The sequence below is a fragment of the Camellia sinensis genome, chromosome 5 (assembly GCF_055761805.1).
Source record: "Camellia sinensis isolate YWXY chromosome 5, ASM5576180v1, whole genome shotgun sequence".
Taxonomy (NCBI): Eukaryota; Viridiplantae; Streptophyta; class Magnoliopsida; order Ericales; family Theaceae; genus Camellia; species Camellia sinensis.
Window position 1 is genome coordinate 129333733 of NC_138965.1, and position 12876 is coordinate 129346608.

The following is a 12876-nucleotide window of genomic DNA, read 5'->3' on the forward strand; positions in this document are numbered from 1 at the left end:
TGAAGATAGTTACTAAAAGGTCATTTCGAAAAATAAAAAACAAGCCTTTTAGCAACAAAATTTTGAAAATGTCACTAATAAATAAACTTTTAGGGACAAAATAATTTGGTCTCAAAATAATTTATTTTTTGAGACAAAAAATTTGATCCCAAAAGGATAATAATTCATCACTAATGTTCAATTTTTGTTGCTAAAAATATAATAATAACACTTTTCACAATAAAAATATTTGATTTCTAAAAAATAATTTTGTCCATAAATTTTAGTCTCTAAAATTTTAATTTTTTTTAAGTGAAATTCACTTTGTTCCATCCTAGAAGTCCGATGCAAAGTTCACCCTCTGTTTTTTCCTTCACTGTTCTCATTCGTGGGTACCAAATTCCCTAAATAATTTAAATTAATTTGAATTTTTCAAAAGAAGTTGTTGCACAGAATCTTGATAAGATATTACAGATTAAAGCATTAGAACTATTAACTATAATATAAACTCGTGCAGTGATTTTTAAATTGTCCGAACTAGACAATTCAAGAAGAACTTCATCAAAATGATGAGGCATCTCCAATAAAAAAATTTAAACGGACCTAAGGGTATGATATTTTAACTTATATTTATGTCTCTTCTGTCTGTCATTTTAATTTAATAATTATATGAGAAAAAAGTATTTAAAATTTCACAGAGAAATGATATTCCCTTTTGTTGAGGTCAATATATTTCCAGTTTTAAATATCATTTTTAATCGTATGCAATGCACTTTGTTCTAAGTTATAGGAGCATCTTCATTAGATGTCTTATATTTAATTTTGGATAAATTATACTTTATCTCTTTTATGTTTAATTATTTTCTTATATTAGGTTTTTAATTTTATTTTATTTTATATTTTTTTTCTCATTTCTTTAGTCCTTCTTGCTAAGAGCAACTCCTAGGAACAAAGCAAAAGACCCACATGAGGCATTTTTACTAGTGAAGTTGGTTTGGTTTTCTTCCAAGCGGCTCTGCATCACAAAAAGCATTTTGCCTATTTTCGTTTTCACTCTCAATAAAGAGTAACTAGCATTTATTGCTACGTAAAGGGTCTTCTCATCATTTTGTCCACGTCTGCTTGTTGTTTGTTCTTTGTTTTGGCCCATTTGATTATTTCAAAACGTCAAAGAATATGATCGTTCACAAATATAAGTGTGTAAAAATATTAATTTAATAATATTTTTTAAAAATAAATATTTACAAATGCCATGAAAGCCACTTCAACACTAGGTACACATATAACATGTCATAAAAAATATTATATTTTTTTATTTAGTTTATAGTATTTAAAAAAGATTAATTAAGTTAGTTTGGTTGATTAGGTAAAATAAAGAATTTGGTTGGAATACATATCAGCCAAACTAGTTGGATAAAAATAAAAAGAATACTTTTCTATGCACTTTTACAAGACATTTTGCCTATTAACCCTGAATTATCAAATTAACCTAATTTTTTTTTTTATGTATAATATATATTGAAGGTTCTACAAAATAAAAAGTTTGAATCATTGAAATTAGAACATAATAAAAGTCTAATTCAAAATATACTATTAAAACTTTTTAGACCATCTCCAACCCAATACCTTTTGTTTTATCGAATTTAAATTTGATAGAAACAAGTTCTTTTTGTTGCTCTAACCCTTTTATCAAATAAGTATCAAATTTAGAATTTCTCAAATCTTTTATCAAATTGATGGATGTGCCTTTCATCAAATCATTATTCATAATTGTTGGAGCTATAGGTCATTTTCACCACCGAACGACTGGCTGGATGTCCTACCAGTTGTCCCCTCGGATGACCACCTCCACTCAAAAATTTGTGAAAAAATTACACTGGTTGGTCGACCGGCCAAACATCTACCCGATCGTCTGCCCACTCAGCCAATGTTTTGATGAAAGTTTAAAATCCTCCGTTATAGCAAGTGATATCAGATGGAGTTTTTACTCAAATTTGGTATTAAAAAAAAATATATATATATATATATAACGTTGGAGATACTCTTAAGAACAATTTATTATAAATAAGATTTAGTTGTTAATATTTTAATAGTCCATAATATTAAAATTTTCAAAACAAGACATAATTGTTGGCAATTTTTGTTTGTTTTTTCAAAGTATATAATAAATAAGATATAATAGTTATGCTATGGTACACATGCTAAAAAAAAGTGTGTAATCATATATAAGTTATGATATTTATGGTTGATATTTGTGGAATTAATTACCATAATACCACAAATGTGTGGTTCTTTTTAGGTTTATAACCCCAAAAAATAAATAAATTGAGTCATAACGAAATACTATATAAGATATAGTCAAAATGTTTTTTTGGAGTTATAACTAAAATAATTACAAACAATAACACCACAATATATATAATTATAGCATAACTAATACTATAATAAATCATAGATGATAGCTAAACATCATAAATGCGACATATGGTAGACACATTAATAAAAGACATATGGTTGACACCTTAATAAAGATATGTACAGTAAGATTTCCCAAGATATAATCATGTGACACCGATAAATCTACTTAAAGGTCACGCTTGTTTGACGGATTAGATTTGGTAAGTGGATGATTAGTAAATAGATTGTTAATGTGTAACTTATTAGTGAAAGGTGTGTTTGTTATGATAATAGTGTGAAAGATGATTAGTGATGAGATTATTAAATTATTTTTATATTAAAAAAAACTAAAAGGAATATAAAACAAACAGATGCATTTGGTAAAAAAACAAAATTTTTATATAAAATAGACTTAATTCGTTTATTATTTTTCTAATCTCATCAAAAATTTCAGGAGAATTACTAAGTCCGTTCAACTATTACTCTCTCCTCCCAAAACATTACCAAACAAATTGTGGATGAAACCCACACCCATACTCCCACACTGGTAGACAACCATGGCCGAAGCACCATATAAAATTAACAGTTAAATATAACGAAGGTGGATCTCATATAGTGAAGGTGGATCTCAAGGAAGGAGACCATGTGTGGCAATGATATTCATCCAAATTATTATCTTTCATATTCATAGTCTATTTCATAAACAAATTCTATCTCAATAGTTTAGTCTTCTAAATTTTAAAAATAAAAATGTATTATCACACACATCAATAAATTATATTTTATTTTTTAAAATAAGCCATAAAATAATGAATTATATTTTATTTTTTAAAATAAGCCATAAAATAATGAATATGCAATATAGTGAAACGAATACGAATTATTCCCAGATGCTGTGCCAATAATTAAATGGACATCATGCAACACAAGTTTGCATTTTCAGATGGTGTGCCTATATCTAACGATTTTTTACTAATACTGTTCTGTTTTTTTTAGTAGTCAAAACTTTCACAAGTTCAACAAATAGAACTATTTCTTTGGGAAAAAAATGAAGACAGAGACTCACGTCGTCCTTGTTCCGTTTGTTGCATTTAGCCACATGATGCCATTTTACGAGCTCTCCCTCGTCTTAGCCAAGGCCAGTATTCGCGTCTCCTACGTTTCAACCCCAAGAAACATCCAGAGACTCCCTCAACTCCCTCCTGAATTATCATCACTCGTCACCTTTGTTCCTATTCCTTTGCCTTCGCTGGGCTCCAACCTCTTGCCGGAAGGTGCAGAGGCCACTGTCGACATTACGGCCGACAAAATGGGGCACTTGAAGGCCGCATTTGATCTCCTCAAACAACCCTTCAAGCAATTCGTCGCTGAAAAGTCTCCGGACTGGATCGTGACCGACGCCATCTGTTCCTGGACAGTTGATGTCGCTGAGGAGTGTCGTGTCCCCGCCGTTATCTTCTTCCCCTTCACTGCCGCCACCCGTGTGTTCGTCGGACCACCGGAATATTTAGTCGGTGATGCTCAGAGAAGAGTGAGGTCGTCGCCGGAGGACCTGACGTCCCCGCCGTCATGGGTAAGTTTCCGGTCATCGGTAGCATTTCGTCCTTACGAAGCAATCGGCTTTTTTACTGGGTTAAACACAAGAAATGCCTCCGGCATTACAGATGCTGAACGAGTCGTTAAATCACTTGGAGGGTGTCGAGCTGTGGCGATACGTAGTTGCAGAGAGTTCGAAGGAGAGTACTTAGATTTGTTTGAGAAAATTATCGGTAAACCTGCGATTCCAGTGGGTTACTTCTCCCGGCAAAACCCGACAAAACACGAATCGCCGCCGCTGACGACGGCGCGTGGAGTAAGATCTTCGAATGGCTCGATGAACAGAAACCCAAATCAGTGGTGTTCGTTGGGTTCGGAAGCGAGTGTAAACTCACGAGAGACCAGACTTACGAGATAGCTTCCGGGCTAGAGTCATCGGAATTGCCATTTTTGTGGGCTCTGAGAAAACCCAGTTGGGCTTCCGACGATCTCGATGCTCTCCCGCCGAATTTCAATTGCCGTATCTCCGGCAGAGGTAAAGTCTGCATCGGATAGGCACCGCAGATCGAGATTCTGGCTCACCCATCGATAGGAGGCTCGTTGTTTCACGCCGGATGGGGTTCGGTGATCGAAACATTGCAATTCGGGCATTGTATGGTTGTTTTGCCACAGATCTTCGATCAGCCATTGAATGCGAGGTTGTTGGTGGAGAAAGGCTTGACAATTGAAGTGAAGAGAGGTGACGATGGGTCGTTTAACGGGAACGACATAGCTCGGTGTCTGAGAAAAGCTATGATTTCTGAGGAAGGAGACGAAATGAGAGCTCAGGTGAAAAAAGCTGCTGAAAGTTTTGGAGATCGAAAGCTTCATGAGGAATATGTTGCTGGTTTTGTTGAGTATCTTAAAACTGAGAAGTGGTTTGGGTTGAAAGTAAGTAAGGAGTCCGGATCCTCAGTCGCACCGCCCTCTAAAACAATGTTATTTTGGAGGTTTTTTTTTTTTTTTTTTTCTCTCTCTCTTTCTTTCTTTCTTTCTTTCTTTCTTTCTTATCATCAACACTGGGCACTATGTTGCTGATACATCAACACTGGTACACTGGCATGTTGCTGTCTCTCACCGATGATTAACTCTCTCTCTCTCTCTCCCTCTCTTCCTTGTATGTCTTCCTCTTCTTTTCTTCGTATTTTTCAAATCATCATACCCACTGAAAGAAAACAAAAACAAAAAAAAAAAAAAAAGAAGAAGAAGAAGAAGAAGAAGAAAATAAAACTGAATGTTGAAGCTTGATTATCTCATCCAACTCAGTTTCGAACATCATCTCCATGACAGCAAACGAAGCTCTCTCACAACGAAATATTGTTTAGATTCTAGCCCTCTCTCACAGCGTTCATTGATTCAAATGTCGTTGGGGAGCTTTCATCAGAAAATTGAAGAAATCAATTTAAAAGTTGAAGCTGGCTAGCAAAATAAAAATTTATATTTTAGATGTTTATTCTCTTCCTTTTCTTTTTCTTTTCTAAAAAAAAATTGATTTATCAATTTGTGGGTTTGTAGTGATTTTTGATTGAGTAGTTTGTGATTGTTAGATGTTTGTTGAAACACCTCAATGATACGTTAATGTTAAATACATGTTCAAAGTGTGAACCGTGGCTCTGATGCGCTTTTGGCAAAACTGTTAATCAGCTCCATGTCCTCCTACGAATCAGACTTTATCGCCGCCTCTCCTCGCCTTGCCTCCGTCGCCTATCTGTTCGTCGCCTCTGTCCCCTTGCCTCGCCTCTCTCTCTTGTCCAGATCTGCATTTCTGTGTCAGAGGTTAGGGTTCAAAAATAAGAAGGGGAAAGCAAAATAAGAAAGAAAGAAAAAAAAATGACGTCGTTTTAGAAGGTGACAGGAAAGTACGACTGAGGATCCGAATTCAAAAGTAAGACCACGGACAAGTGCTTACTTGTAGCCACTGATGGGACCCTTATAAGTTGAAATTTTAAGGTCCAATTTGGGACTAGGAAATTACGCACATTTAAGGTATCTTAAATTTCTTTTTTACCATCACCTCTAAAAAAAATCCGATCAAAAATCAGAATTCCTTTTGGTACAATCACCACTTAAATAAATCTTCCTATTTGTGGTTTAAAATTATATGCTGATTTCTAGATTTTATGCAATTTGTATGAACATTGTTTTAGTAATTTACTATGATATCATGTTTATTTTTAATAAATTTTTGATTTTTTATGACAAAATGTATAAAAAAATAAAATATAATATAATAATTTATGTTAATTTTTTAACTTTTCAATTAAAATATATAATTTCTAAACGACACCTGAGTATTAAGATTATTGGGGCACACCTGAGTATTAAGATTATTGGGCCACCATCACCATCAACTATTTTTAATAAATTAGGACTTGGATGTAGAAAAAGTTGTCGAGTTTTTGGAAATTGAAAGCTTCATAATTTACTATGTTGCTAATTTTGTTCAGTTTCTTAAAAATAGATAGGTAGTCTTGGTTCGGGTGTATAGAGGTACGCGCAGCACAGTTTGGATTATTTGAGAGTTAACCCATTATTAAGTATTTATATAATATATCATTCTAATTTATACGATATTTTTTATATATATAATATAAATTAATTTTATATATTTCATCCGTCCTAAAATAATAGTTCCTTTTAGGGAATCTAATTTTTTTTAGTAGTACAATTATGCAGTTTAAAAAGATTGATTTTTTTAAATTGTCATTTGATAGTACATTTTTTTGGAGAATATCAATATCATAGTTGTACTTTTTATGTTATTAATGAATTTAAAATAAAGGCAAAATGGAAAATTTATACTCCCTCCGTCCCAAAATATTAGTCCCTTATTCCATTTTTCATTGTCCCAAAATATTAGTCCCTCTTCAAAAATCAAGTACAAAAATAATATAAATTTCCTATTTTGCCCTTTTTTAAAATTAATAAACAATATAAAAAGTACAATTATGACATTGATATTCCCAAAAAATGTACTATCAAAAGGATAATTTTGGAAAATTAACTTTCTTTCAAATGCAATAATTGTACTACCAAAAAAAGTTGGATTCCCCAAAAGGGACCATTATTTTGGGACGAAGGGAGTATTATTTTTATACTTGATTTTTGAAAACAGACTAATATTTTTGGAAAATGAAAAATGGAATAAGAGACTTATATTTTGGGGCGGATGGAGTAATATTTTTCATAACTACTAATCTGTAACAAATTTTCTATTTTAAATTTCTCTCACACTTATCAATTACCTTTTTGACACATCATTAGGTCTAAAAAGTAGATTTGTATATCATTTTCCTTATTAATAGTATCATGCCATGTTTGTTTGTTGAATTTGATTGATTGAAATTGTTGATATTGAGATTAAGTGTTAAGATTATTAGTGTATTAATATTAAATAAAAAATAAAATGTATTTATTTGTATATTAGTTTCATGGGTGTTTCTTCTTGCATACCCATATTATCTCTGTACAAACCATTCACATTACAGTCAATCTAAAATTTTAATTTACACTATTAATCTATATGTTATATAAGTAAAATGAGATTTCTAAATGACAAGACTGTGTAATTATTCAGTAATCTTGAGTATAAACACGTAATATTCCATAGTATTGTGATTGGTAAAGAAAGTGTGTAGGTGGGATATTGTGTTTGGTGATTTAGAAACATAAGGGACATAATAAATTATAATTGGTTAGGAATACGGACACGTGATACTCTGAGAAGAGTCTATAATTTTTCGACAAGAGGTGGGTAGGTGGGGTATTGTGTTGGGTGATTTAGAAACATAAGGGACAGAATAAATTATAATTGGTTAAGAATACGGACACGTGATACTCCGAGAATAGTCTATAATTTTTCGACAACATTTGTGGGAGCTCTAAACCCTCAAACTAAATTTTATAATTTTTTGATTTTTAAATAATAAAAAAATCCTATTGGTTAAACTCCCATTTAATCATAACAATAAAACTCTAATTACTCCATAAACTACAATTTTTAAAAGGAAAGTATACTCAACTATTTCAAAATTAAAATTTGTGTGCCACTATATATGGGAGCACAATACAACAAATGGCACTTTTGGCTTTAATTGCCAAAAGTCAATTTTTAGTTGCTAAAACTTTTTGCGACTAAAACTTTTGGTCACCAAACTAATCATTGAATAATTATCGGGAAAAGGAATTGGCATCCTCAATTGCCGACTAATTTTTTATAGTTTTAAAAAAAATTAATATCACATTTTCAGTGACTAAAACATTTAGTCGCCAAGAACTGAAATTATTTAGGACAACTAAAGTTTTCCTTGCCAATTTTTTATTTTTTATTTTTTATTTTTGTTCATCTTATTTTTTTTAGCTATCAAATGTTTGTCACCTAAAGTCTATTTTTTTATTTTTTATTTTTAGCTACTAAACTTTTAGTTACCTAAAATCTGATTTTTTTTTTTTTTTTTTTTTTGAGTTTTAGTTGCCAATTTTTTTTTCATTTTATTTTTTTTAGCCACTAAAGTCTTAGTCACCTAAAGTCTACTTTTTTTTATGGCTACTAAATATTTAGTCGTAAAAAAAAAAAAAAAATCATTTTATTATTTTTTAGCTACTAACTATTTAGTCACTAAAAATATTTACTTCATTTTGGGCTACCAACTATTAAGTCACCAAAAACATGATTTTATTCTCTCTCTTTTTTTTTATTTGTTCACAACTTGTATGTATTCCGTGCAACACGTACCATGTATATAAACAAAAACAATACATATATTATCAACTATTCCACAATTTGCATCAATTTCACTTTTAACCATCCAAAAAGAAATAATTTTTAATGTCAAACTCTATACAAATTAAGTATATTCTAACTTAAAATAATAATTTCATGTAAAAAAAAAAAATCATACCTTTGATTTCTCTTTTTGGCAATCCTCATCTACACCATGGACTTTGGCTCGGCCCCAAAAATATGTAAGCCACGCCTATCCAAGTTAGAAGTGACACAAAAAAAATAACACCACCAAGATTAGACATTTCAGTTTAACCTAAAAATCAATTGTGCAAAAAATAATATTTCCTCCGTCTCAAAATATTAGTTTTTTATTTTATTTTTCATTATCCCAAAATATTAGTCCCTTTCCAAAAATCAAGAAATAAAATAACATGAATTTATTATTTTGTCATTCTTTTAAATTCATTAATAACACAAAAAGTACAATTATAATAATTGATATTTCTAAAAAAAAAAAAAAGTACTATCAAAGGATAATTTGAAAAATTAATATTTTTAAAATGTAATAATTATATTATCAAAAAAAAAGTTAGATTTTTCAAAAGAACTTATTATTTTGGAACGGAAGGATTATAAAAATTTGAAATGATGCAAAATATTTAAATTGAGGTCATTGTTTGACCAAGAATTCTTAACTATGTAGTTCTAACTTGTACATGAAATTCTATAGAGGCAAGGGATGAAAATAGAGATGAAAAGAAAATGAAATTCTATAGAGGCAAAAAAAAAAAAAAAAAAAGAGAAGAAGAAGAAGAAGAAGAAGAAGAAGTTATCAAAATTAGGAAAAATTTATTCAATTAAAATGTATTGGATATGTATTGAATTAATTGTTGTTTATTGAATATGTTGTTTATGAGTGTGGTTGTATTGTTGTTTATTGAATATGTTGTGTATGAGTGTGATTGAGATTGAGTTAATTGTTTATTCCACTAAAATTTGATAAACAAAGAAGGTAAAAAAAAAAAGAGTAGGGGGCCTATTTTGGGTCACCAACATTTTGTATGTGTATGTAGTGTTTCTCATTCATGGACCACCACATTTTGTATATATTTTAATTTCAATTGAGCCAAACCACACTTATAAACAAATATGGGCCCAACAGAATATTTTTGGGTCCTTTAGATTGGCTCTAAAACAACAAAAATAATTTGGGCCTATTTATATTTGTAATATATTATAATACTTTTCTAAATTTGCGGGCTCTATTTTGGACCAATTTTTTTGGGCTTAAGGCATAGCCCTCAATGGCCTTAGCCTAGGGCCTGAACACATCTCTTCATGGCAAGGCATGCTGAGTATCCAAATCATTAACAAGGCTAGAGATGGACGAGAAGGCGTTGAGTGGAACTCAGTATTTGTGTTTCAGAATTTTACTTGGTTTCAAATTACTTCTGTCATTCATAATTGGGAAGAAATGAGGTTGTTTCTATAGCTGGTAAAAAAAATGAGCTCACATAGAAACAAAATACTATGATGAAGCATAATAATTGGAATTATCAACCACTTGAAATACGTACTTCAGAGAACAACCGGAGGAGTGTGACACAAAATACTATGATGATGCACAATAATTGGAATTCTCAACCACTTGAAATATGTACTTCAGCGAGCAACCAGAGGAGTGTGACATATATAAATTAGCATGACTCATACAAAAAATAGTGAGACAAAAATACCAAACCTCCTTAAAAAGAACAGCCTTAAGACTCTTCCGGGCGCAGTTTTGTAAGGGAACAAAGACTTCAAAGTTAATACTCATTCATCATGGATGATCCATAATCTATCCATAGTCTATATATTATATAAGCAAAAGGGAGTTTTAGTAAGAAGCCTCCTAAGAGCTCCAAACTCTCATTCTAAAATTATTTATTTTTCAATTTACAAAACAGATTTTTTTTTTAAAAAAAAAAAAAAAAACTATTGGTTGATTTATTTATTTAATTACAGATTTGCATGGTGAAGAAAAATTATTGGTGATGATGATTGCAAACGAAATATCTGATGAAGGCCAAAAGGTACCACATTGAGGTTGCTTAAGTTACATTTAGTCTTTGAATTTTGTTTATTTTGTGGAGATGATATGCTTGGTGCACTTGCACAGATTTGGCAGGCAAAAAGTAGCAGCAAAAAGTAGCGCAAAAGCATATTTTTCGTGCGAGTAGTGAAAAGTCACAGCCTACCACCTCACCGCACATGTGGCCAAGCTTTATCGCACATGCGGCCCACCACCGCTCAAGCAGCCCATATGGGCGCTCAAGCAACCCACCTAGGGTTGCGTGCATGAAAATTTAAGACTCCTCTACTGGGAATAAAAAGAAGAAAAAGAGGTTGTAACCAGGTTCGAAAATATTCTAAGGAAAATGGAAGCTAGGCTTTGAAGAGAGGGATTTCTCAAGCTTCAAGGGAAACTTTCATGGAGGCTTCTTCCTCTTCCACCTTTTTTCACTCCTCCATGAGTGGCTAGTCATCCAGTTTTAGGGTTTTGAGAAACCCTAGCCATGCAAAGAGATTTTTCTTAGGCTTTGATTATGAAACGGTTTGAATAAATGTATGGATGTTTTAGAAGTTTATAATAATTTTCCTTTTCATCTCTTCGAATATTTTATTGTCTGTGATTGTTTAATGCTTTCCACACATTAGCTTTCTTTGTGTTTGTGTTCAAAGTATGAGACGAGTCATGCTACGAGAGACGGGTCGTGTTGTTACTATAGTTTAGAGCAAACGACTCATGCTACTTGGGATGATTTGTGCTTGTACGTTGAATGCAACAATCCTCTTGATCAATGTTTCAAACTTGTAGTTGTGAAATATTGGGTAGTTCAAATCAGATTGCAATTGATGGCCGATGTTAAGTTTTATTTATGCGGTTGGTGGTAAATTCTTTACCTAGGATTTTTCCAAAAATCAGCATCTCAAACCCTACTTTTAATTGTCAATTCAATTTCTCAATTTCATTTAATTCTCGTTTAGTCATGATGTCCCTCAATTTTTTTATCAAAAATAATTTAACAATTTAACAATTAAATTAGTTTAATTTCCCGTTTGTCCCTGTGGATCGATACTTGGACTTACCATTATACTAAGGAACTTGGTATAGTTTAGTGTTTATTTTTGGTGTGTAAAACGACCCATCAAATTTTGGCACCATTGCCGAGGACTTTTGGAGAAACTAATTAATTTAAAATTACATTCTTATTTTAATTTTTAATTTAAGATTTTATATTTTAGTATTGCTAAGTGTGTTGAGTTTTTGCAAGTGGATCTATCACCAAAGTGCAAGCGAAGCACAACCGAGCTTTAAAAACAAACCCGGCACTAAAGTGCTTAAAAAAAAAAGCAAATACTCGCAAGCAAAGTACCAAAGTGCTAAAAAGAAAGAAAGAGCTCAAGTGGAGGTTGGAGACAACAGTCTACACGTCAAGCACTCGCAAGACAAGTAAAGTGTTTTTGTTAAACCACTGTGAGTATTTTCTCCTTTGGTATTTTGTTTTCATAACTTAGTACACCAGAGTCGAAACTTAGTGTGTGTGTGTGAGTGATGTATGCACGAGCGTCATTCTTGTCGCCTTGAATTGTGAAGTTTGGACCTTGAACTAGAAAGGAGTCTTAGGAACCTTAGAGCCTCTTCTCATGTTCCTAGGCTTTAATATCCATGTCCATACGTCGAACCATTAGAGATGGCGAACTCGAATAGCCTAAATGGGCCCAACTGAACCCTTAAGGATTACTTCACATATACAGCATATACATCACCATCATGCATTCAATTACCCAACACCACCGCTGCTCATTATGAGATTAAGTCTAGCACCATCCAAATGCTCTCATCATTCCATGGACTAGTTCATGATGACCCTTACAAACATCTACATAAATTTCTAGAAATTTGTTTTACAGTGAGGATTCAGAATTTCACAAATTAGGCCTTAATGTTGCGACTATTTCCATTTTCACTAAAGGACAAAGCCAAACATTGGTTGAACTCCTTACCTACAAATTCTATCACAACATGGGACCAATTGCAGCAAAAGTTTTTGGAGAAGTACTTTCTCATTGGTAAGATCAACCAACTTAAGCGAGCCATCACCAATTTTACTCAAATTGATGGCGAGTAATTTCATGAAACATGGGAAAGACTT

At 32.0% G+C, this 12876-nt stretch overlaps 1 pseudogene across 1 annotated transcript; it reads left to right on the forward strand.

The window, feature by feature from the left end:
• The first annotated feature begins 3370 nt into the window (after positions 1-3370).
• LOC114307602 (UDP-glycosyltransferase 91C1 pseudogene) lies at positions 3371-5207 on the forward strand (annotated as a pseudogene). Its single transcript, XR_014328867.1, has one exon. The product of XR_014328867.1 is annotated as a UDP-glycosyltransferase 91C1 pseudogene (transcript).
• Positions 5208-12876: the final 7669 nt, after the last annotated feature.